This window comes from Symphodus melops (assembly GCF_947650265.1).
Source record: "Symphodus melops genome assembly, chromosome: 9".
Lineage (NCBI taxonomy): Eukaryota > Metazoa > Chordata > Actinopteri > Labriformes > Labridae > Symphodus > Symphodus melops.
In genome coordinates, this window is record NC_136699.1 from 14,664,023 (window position 1) to 14,673,115 (window position 9,093).

The 9,093-nt window shown below is 44.9% G+C and overlaps 1 protein-coding gene across 2 annotated transcripts in view; it reads right to left on the bottom strand.

Annotated features, from left to right (window-relative positions):
• Positions 1-8,228, bottom strand: part of LOC306829791 (bifunctional heparan sulfate N-deacetylase/N-sulfotransferase 1-like) — a 47,040-nt gene extending 38,812 nt beyond the window's left edge. The window contains exon 1 of one of the 2 annotated variants that reach the window (XM_079352964.1): positions 7,918-8,228. The gene's annotated coding sequence lies outside the window, so the exon portion shown is untranslated. Of the gene's footprint in view, positions 1-7,913 lie in introns of both variants that reach the window. The other variant, XM_079352963.1, reaches the window with a different exon arrangement.
• Between the last annotated feature and the right edge of the window lie 865 nt (positions 8,229-9,093).

A 9,093-nucleotide genomic window follows, 5' to 3' on the forward strand; every position in this document is an offset into this window, starting at 1 on the left:
TGGGCGGTGACTCAACAAAAGGCCGTTTGGCAGAGTGACATCACAAGAGAGACTAATCCTGCGCTGAACGGGGGGAGGGGGGGGGGACGGCCGGCCGGGGTGTGGAGGATGGAGACTGGGCAGGCTGTGGACTATGTGGGAGTCACATTACTCCCCTCCAGCTCTTCTCTACCTGTCACACGAGCACTTTGAGGACTCAAAAAGCAAAGCCAGAGTCTTGACAACTTCAAACGGCTGCTTTTCTGGGATAGATCAGAGGCAGAGCAGGGATAAAGGCAAGAAAAAAGGGAAGAAAGAAAAACTCCCAAAAAGCAGCGGGCCTGCTGAACATTGTTGTAGGGATGATTTGCGGTTCATTTACAGGTGTTCTGATACCACTCGCACATTATTAAAACGCAGTACTGCGTGATTAATCGTAACTCGCTCGCTCATATTTCCCTGCGCGTTCAGAACGAACAGCGTTCACTCATTTCTTTCACAACATTCTCGGTTGCTTTATCAGTCACACTTACACAGCATAAAGCAAAACACGCGTTTCATTCATTTCCCCGTGATTGTGCCACACTTATTTAATTTCTCTTCTTCATTTGCACTCTTCGCCATCGGTCACTGTTACTATAGCAACCACAAACGGAGGAGGCAGTAGCACATGGAGAAGGCAGGAAGGAAGGGAAGGTAGACACTTACCGGTCATCTACCAGCATGCATCACTTCTCTTTCTGAATCTGAGCTGATAATCACAATCAGACTCCATCGAGTGGCCGGGCTAACCTTTCGTGCTGCACACACACATAAAAAAAAAGAAACTTAACGCAATGCTGACCACGGGACCGTTTAAAAAAAAACGTGATCACAAATCATTGTGCTCATGACTGCAAATGTTTTTTAAATGAAAGTGTCGGCGCCACAATTTTCACTCACAGTAAAAGTTGAAAAGGTACGACTCCTGCGAGCATTGTGTGAACTCATTTCTCGGGGAAAAAAAAAAGTTTTACTCACATTTTAACAAAAAACTGTGCAGAGCTACAGCACATCTGTGTATATGCCATTCTGTAAACAATTAGCCAATTGTCATGTGCCACAACAAATACCAACAGTGCTGTGTTAGCAGAGAGACTAATGTTAGCTGGCAAAAAGTGTTGTGGCGTTTTTCCACCACTAATATCTATTTGTTGCGCTGCTGGCATCACAAAGTGACTCGGTGTTCGACAGTATCCAAGTCCAAGAGTGAAGGAAGGAAAACGATCTCTAATTTCATTATCAGATTCTTGAGTCAAGTTTTCCCTCTGCTCGGTCTCAACAGTGAAAAACAAAAAAAGTGGGCCTCCACCCGGTCCATTGAGAGCCAACGAGCTCTGGTCGAGTTTTGGGGGCCGTTACAGAGAGAAAACAAACACAGACCTCTGGCCAGGCACACACACACACACACACACACATGCCGGCCCAAACACCTGTGTCCCATTCACCAAACACATCCGGCCACTTAACACTTCACAGGAGGGGCAGGCTGCTGTTTGTGTTTGCAGGCTCGCACGCCCACCACGCTTCCTTTAGCTTAGCTTCTCTACCAAAACAGCCCTGAAGTCTCTCTGCGAGGACCGAATGCTTGTGGCTTGAGCCGTCCCGCTGAGAGCAGCCAGCCGTTACGCCACAAAGTGACCCGCTTCAAAGCTGCGCCCTCTGAATAAAACCGTCCAAAGCCTGGAAAAACAAAGCTCATTCATCCTGTTGTCATTCGCAGCCTTCAGTCGTCCCTCTGTCTCTGTGACCCAGCTGCATCTGGACTGACCTCAGGGTTGCCAACACCTGTCCTGCGCAGACCGGGACACACACACACACACACACACACACACACACAGATACACATACACACAGCTTCCTACCACCCAGGATGGATGAGAGACAGAAGGCTGGGCAGACACGGCACCACCGCGGGTCAGTGGAGGGCTTCACTCAGAGCTGCCAGCAGCTAAACCTCGCGACGGCACCATTACAATTCTTTCCACATCAGCGGGTCAAAATGGAGAGGAGGTATGCCTTCGACTGTGGTCAGTTTGATACGGTAAATTCTCAATCCCCCTCGATACAATTTAATGAATTGAAATGGCAATGACCCATAACCCTGGCAATGCACTGATAGTTTCCACCCAAAGATTAAGCTTGATAGCAAGCTGAGCTGTTTACATGTAGCGGAGGCTGCGTGCACGCTGCAATGCTTTATTTGCAGTGAGGCCAAATGCACTCACAGATGGGAGCCGACTGGACACCAGATGACTCGCTGTGGTGTGGTGGTCTGCTCAGGGGCAGAGAGACCGGGGGGGGGGGGGGGGGGGGGGGGGGGGGGGGGGGGCAGGGGCACTGGGCACCAGATGCCCTGCTAAAGTTTACCCTGTCCTGCTGTCCTGGAGGGATGCCACGATGATCAGAAGCTTCACTGTTTAACAGTCAAGCTTGTGTTCGAGTTAGACAGTTACATGGTCCGACAGTGGTCTTGATCCTTATAGGCTTGCAAAAAAGAAAAGCCGAGAAGCGGACGTGACCTGGTGTAGGTGTTCACTCCTTCCTCACTCTCCTCAATGCTCGTCGTGACAGCGTGCCATCAACACAAACTCGAGATGGTAAACACACAAAAGGCGCTTTTTTTCCTTTTTTCCGGACAGTACAAAGTCCTCCGTTTAAGTTTCAGGAAGAAGAGACAAACAAGTGTGTGCAAAGACAGTTTATGAGGCATGAGACAAAGTAAACAAATAAACGTGTCTGTCTTATAAAGAGGATGGTCAAACATTATGAGCATCATCAGAGGAGGCACTTTGTGTTACGTCAGAGACATCTACCTGCACTGATGCAAAACAGTTCAGCAGCTCTTTTCTTATTGTAACCTCAATGATAATCGCTCAAACGAGTGTCGATGTTCTTTTGTGTCATTTTAAAATGATAATTAATCAGGGCTGTGAAATCATAAAATCATAAAACAATTGAAATGTCCAAAATAAAAAGTCATGTTTTACTTCCTCAAAAAACTGATCAGCTACAAATGATATGGAGCTTTCCAAATGTACTTTAAACTCGAAGTCATTTCTTACAATGTTTCCCTGAATGCAAAACATGTCAACGGCTAACTTTTCATTATAATAAATGCAGGTTGTGTCCGTCTATATAAACAACAACACGAAACACACGGGCCCCTGCATGTGTGCCACACTTCAAGTTCTGCAGTAGGTGAGTGAGTGTGTGTGAGGTAGCCAGACCCCGGTATGGCCACCAGACAACTGGGTAAACACAAACACACACACACATACACACCCTCCATTTCCCACCTGTCGGCCCCCTCCCCACACACACAGCAGTGAGCAAGCTTTAGCTCCAGTAACAAACACTGCCAGAACCCTCGTTTTACCTAAAATAAGAAAAGTGCTAATCTTGAAGCCGATCTTACATAAAGTGTGTCTTTGCAATGTGAAGACAACACACACACACACACACACACGTGCACACACACCTTTAATACCTCTAATACCTCTAACTCTGAGTCTGAAAAAGAGCCTTCCTTATGGCTTAATGGAGGATGAAAAAAAAAAAACTCTAATCGTATCCGATGACTGATAGCACTCATGATGAGGACGGGGGTTAGAATATCCCGCAGTGAAGTGGTGCGTTCCCATTACTGCATCTCTCCATCTCTGGAAATGGCTTCATTAACAGGCTAGTGCTGAGAGCTCCCTTGCCGAGTGTATGAACGCGCTGCACCCAGAGGGTCTGCCGGAAAGGCTGAGGTGAAGTCCATTAACACTCGACAGCTTGTTTTTTTTTGACCACTAAATAAAACAGGGTATTTTTTTTTTCTGTCTGCAGTATAAATAGCCTTTAGCTTAAGAGCTGGTGAGATCACATTTCCGGGCTTTAAAAAAAAAACTCCACTTTGAGAAGGAAATTAAGCTGATAGATTGTGTTCCTGATAGTGCGTGATGGCAGGTGCTGATCGAGACACAGGTGAACATGTCACACAGCAGTTTTCACACAATAATAGACCTGGAAAAACATCGTCATATCATGCCTGGTCTTGAGTTGCTCAACAAGATTGACTAACTTCTAATCATTTTTCAGGAGGCGTTAAAGTGCCAATCCTTCTTTTTTTTTAAACTGCAAGTTTGGGCATCACATTTTACTGACAATGGAGTCAGTAAAATGTGCCAAAGAGACATTTAGTGTTTTCTTCCTTTCACTTGTTCTGGATCAGAGTGTCACCTCAAAGCTTAGATGTCTGTATCTAAACGCTGGTGAGTGAGCGGGTGGGTGGGGGGTGATAACAAGAGAAGAGCTATAAAAGCCACGTTGTCTTCTGCAGGGAATAAAATCCATATCTCACATAACCTGTCCTGGTCCTCTGGCATACTTCCCGATCCCTCAGGCAACCAGAGCTGGCTACCTCTGAGCCTATGACATAGCTCTTACTTTCCCAGCACTTTACACTCCAATCATGTGTCATCTCATGAAACGCTACACCCCAGTCACCATTATTCGTCTGGATACAGGAGCCTCAGGAATGTATCAGATTCCTGCCTCAGGGGGCAAACACTTCGGAAAAAAACATGGTCCTACCTTGACTGGTTAGCCTTTCCCCACTTTCCCCTCTTCCAAATCTCTCTCTCGTTTCTTTTTTTTTTTTTTTTTTTATCTTTCCATTCAGCAAGATTCCACCAGAGGCCGGCTTGATTTACACCGCCTCATCGCCCATCTGACATGCGCTCAGAGTTGTGACGCACACCTCACAATAGCAGGACATGTGAGGGACAGTTTAGGGTTTCAGGACGGTTTTTCCAGCTGCTTTCTTCGCGGTGAGGTCACGGCGAAAAGAGTAAAAACATCACAATAAATGCTACACGCGGCTGCAGATGATGCACTTGGGTCGTATTGCCTTTCACACTTGACAGCGCGCTCCTCAGCTCTTTGAGAAATTCCAATTATAACGTATTTTGTTCTCCAGTTCAACAGTAACACAACCACTTTTAACCTATCTCCCCTCTCCAGGCGGCAACAGTTATCCCATGCACCACTCAGAACTGTAGTATTGAGTATCTGAGTCAGTGGCCTGCGTAATTCAGTCTGGGGAATTATGACAGTGGAAAATCATTTCCCCGGGCCGAGGACAGGAGGCCATGGCTAATCGTTCAGTAATCTGATCTGCCTGCATACTGTAGTCCGCCGCGCCGCTAGCCTAGCCAGCCAGTCACACATGTGGACACCCACAGACCCTGCCAACTATCTGATGGAGGCTAACACTACTCAAAAACAACTCTCCAGGTTTTTTTTTTCGTTTTTTTCCCCAGGATTACAGATGCTATCGGATCATTTGCTAATACCGGGTTTTGCTGTGCTGTTGAAGATGTATTTACTCTGCTCCTGCTCTCCAATACCCCTCACGATAGCACAGCTTAAGCCAAAAAATGCCACAGCCACATTCCAGGCGGAAAAAAAAAAGAAAAAAAAAAGGCATCAATACAAACTAATCTACAGGCAACAGCGCTACAGTCGGAGGAAAAGTAATCCAAGAGCTTGACTTAATGAGGAAACATCTGACTTTGTCTGTCAAACAGCAGGCATTTCTGGGGAAACTTCCAATTGTAGATTCCAGTATTTTGCCGCGCCAGTGGTGTTGTAGTAGTATATGAATAAGAACCATAGGGAGCAGTCCAGGGCACAAAGCAGTGCTTATACCCAGCATAGAGGCTTGGGGGGACTTGAGTTTTGGAAAGATGCCTGGCTTCAGCCCTGCTCTAAAGAGAGGTCTGCCACCCCGCACACTGAGTGTAGATACAAGGGGCACTGACATGGAAAAAAACAAGAGCTGGCATGTAGTTTGGCACTGCAGCTCCCAACAGTAACCTTGTGTATCATTCAATGCTATAGTAGCTGTGAGTCACTGCAGTGCGATTAATCCTTTATGTGATGGTAAGTACCAGTAAGCAGTGAAAGCTATAATTGACAACAAACATTCTTTTTTTTTTTTTAATCTCTCTCTCTCTTTTTACCTTTTCCCCCATTCAAGCCTAAAATCAAAAGTGGTGAATCGTCTGTGATCATGTCTCCTTCTGATAAACAGCCAAACACTGCCGTGGTGACATGAGCCGTCATATACAGTGATACCGGCAGGATTTGAACAACCTCTGTGTGTAGGCATTGTAACCCAGTCCCAGCGTTTCACTGGCATGTCTAAGTGAAAGATGTTGATATATGATCAAATGGCTGCGGCGGCAGTGGCAGCCTTCATCAGCTGAAAGCGCTAGATCACAGCGCGTTTGGCAGCCAGTGGAAGCAGTCAGATGGAGGGTTAGAACAACCAGACAAACAGTTGGCACAGATAAACAGATCACAACTTCAGAATCAGCTCGCCACAAATTTCACAAACAAATTACAGCAAAAAAAAAATCAATTTAAAAAAAAAAAAAACATTGAATCTGCTCACGGACTGAGCTTTCCATTTTTTTTTATTATTTTTTAAAATCTTCTCATCAATGATGGGTGGAATATGTGATTTAAAACCACATGGTTTGCATTGGGAGAAGCAAAAAATGTGAAGCATTGGTCAAATAAATCTCATGACACCAGAAAAGGAACAGATGAGCTGAGCTTTTTCAGCAAGAATGTCTTCTGCAGCCGAGGAGCAATGCAGGGAAAGTCCTTATGACTTTGCCAAACACATTTCGAGCGTGAGTCATTCTTCTTTAGTAATCTCTTACTCACATTAGGTGCATGCATGCACGCACATATACACCCCAAGGCAACAGATTTCAGGCAGGTCTGGACGGCCCCTTTTTGCTACAGAGCCCAAGTCAAGTGTTTATAGTATTTAATAGATGCAGCTATTTAGGCTGAGACACACATTTGTTCTGTTTTGCACAACAAAGGGTAACCACGCAGACGAATAGACACTTGAACTATGGAAGAGGAAGACAATGCCACACTGGTGCAACATACAACTGTGTCACATAGACATCATATTAAAACAAAGTGGATGAGTCTTTTTAACAGTGCACCCTGCACAGTGCAACATGCCTTTTCACTACACAGAGTTTATGGTGGAAACAAAACACTTTTTAAAAAATTGTTACTTTGCAGTGATTTGTGTCACATTCAGCCTGCACACGAGTCCTACAGGTCTATAATCTCATGCATCCTGTCGTCAAAACACGCAGCCTGCCATCACTGCTGATAATCATTAACTCAAGTTCTCTGAAATCATTTGGACAAATTGAGTAATGCTGCATGCACGCATTCCCTTGCTGCTCTTTTATTGAACTCTGTCATGTGCAAGACTATTAGATTAGGAGGCAGACGGTCCTATAGATCTTTATTTTTATTTGCACTCAAAATCGTTCGGCCTTTTTTTTTTGCAAGGGAAAAAATTAGACTGTAAAACATGTGGGTCCGTTGCTTCCTTGTTATATAATGTGTCGAAGCAAATCAACGTGAGTATTTAAATAATTAAAAAATAACTCCACACAATGGTTGCTTCAAAGTTGCAAAAACAAGTTAAGTGTCTGTTTGCTGGGCTGCATTATGGTATCCGGCTGCATAAAGGAATTTCGATATTAAAGCACAGAGCAGCCGGACACAGCTCTATCCTGAACACAAACTTCCACTCGACACGGTTAAAAAAAACAACATTACAATCCTCGATCTGCTGCCGCACAGCCGAGCTGGAAGCTACACCGAGCGACCCTCCACTATTGCACCGGGGCTTTCTGTTTCCAGCCCGGGGAATCAGGCCGAAGACCGGCCTCATTCTCCGTCTGCGCCAGACATCGTTCACTAGCCTGGCCTGGGAGCCCGAGCGGCGGGGCTCTCGGTCGTTTTTTCAGGCTATTAAAACATGTGCGAAAACACCGCGCCGAGACTTGTGTGTGCCGATGGACTCACCTTGTTTTGCGTCTAGTTGGTTTTGAGAGCTCACGGACCGGGAGGAAATGAATGTGGGATTGGAGTGCGCTGGGTGCATGTCGTCGCCGTCGTCGTCGTCGTCTCGGTTTGCTGTTGCCGTGATGTGGAAGCGGCAGAGCGGACTCGGCTGGGAGAAATCGGGAAATCTGAGAATGCCTCTCTCTCTCTCTGCAGCTCTGTGCATCACCAGTGGCCCATAACTTCCGATAGGGGGCGCCAACGCGGCACATTTTTTTTTTCTTATATATGCGCATACATGCATTTGCTTCATTACTTCTTGAATAAACTGTGATCATATCCTGCAGTGGTTTATCTGCATCTGTATTGGGCTTTATCACTGTGTGTGTGTGTGGTCTTGTGTTTGTATATTAATTGTGCAGAGTTGGATTACCTTCAAACGTATAGGCCTATTATGATTTACATTTGTTTTAAATGAACAGTCAGTACCTCAGGGGAAGTTGTGATTATTTTCGAACAAGATTTATCATATTACCAAGTATCCATGAAAATGTTGCCATGCTGTGTGTCAAGGAATAACACAGTTAAATGTAATATGTACATGTCAGTGTCAATTTAGAGTATATTTAACTGCATACTGTCTATTTGTACGGCATTATTGATCCATATTCATTTTCATTTATTTGTAAATTTGGTCATAGTGTTTTGTATCTTTGTATATTTTTATATATTGGATTGCTCTAACAGTGGTTTGTTTTATTTTGTTGTACTTGTCCAATGAAAATGAAAAAATAGTATTAGTGAACTCCAGTTTTCATATGTTTTCATATAAAAAAAAAAGTAAACCCAAATTAAATATTTTTTTTCCCCCTGGACAAATCCCTCAAAGTAGAGCAGACTTTGTCCCCTGACCTCCTGAGGGGAAGGCTGCACTTTGAAAGATTTACCGACTCTTCAGACCTGTTCTAATCCCTGTCCTTTGACTCCACCTCATCACCCTGACCTTAACTAAACATGAGGGCCTTAATGCTCATCCGTAATCTCAGGCATGCTTTGCCTCTCTAATTGGAGTTTCACACAGCACAGACACTCTGCCCTGAACAGGAGCAGGTGGAAAGATAAACTGTAAGTGCGCTACACAATTGGCTTATAGAATACAAGCTCACACACAGCAGTCAATCAATCAGTCTGTTTGTC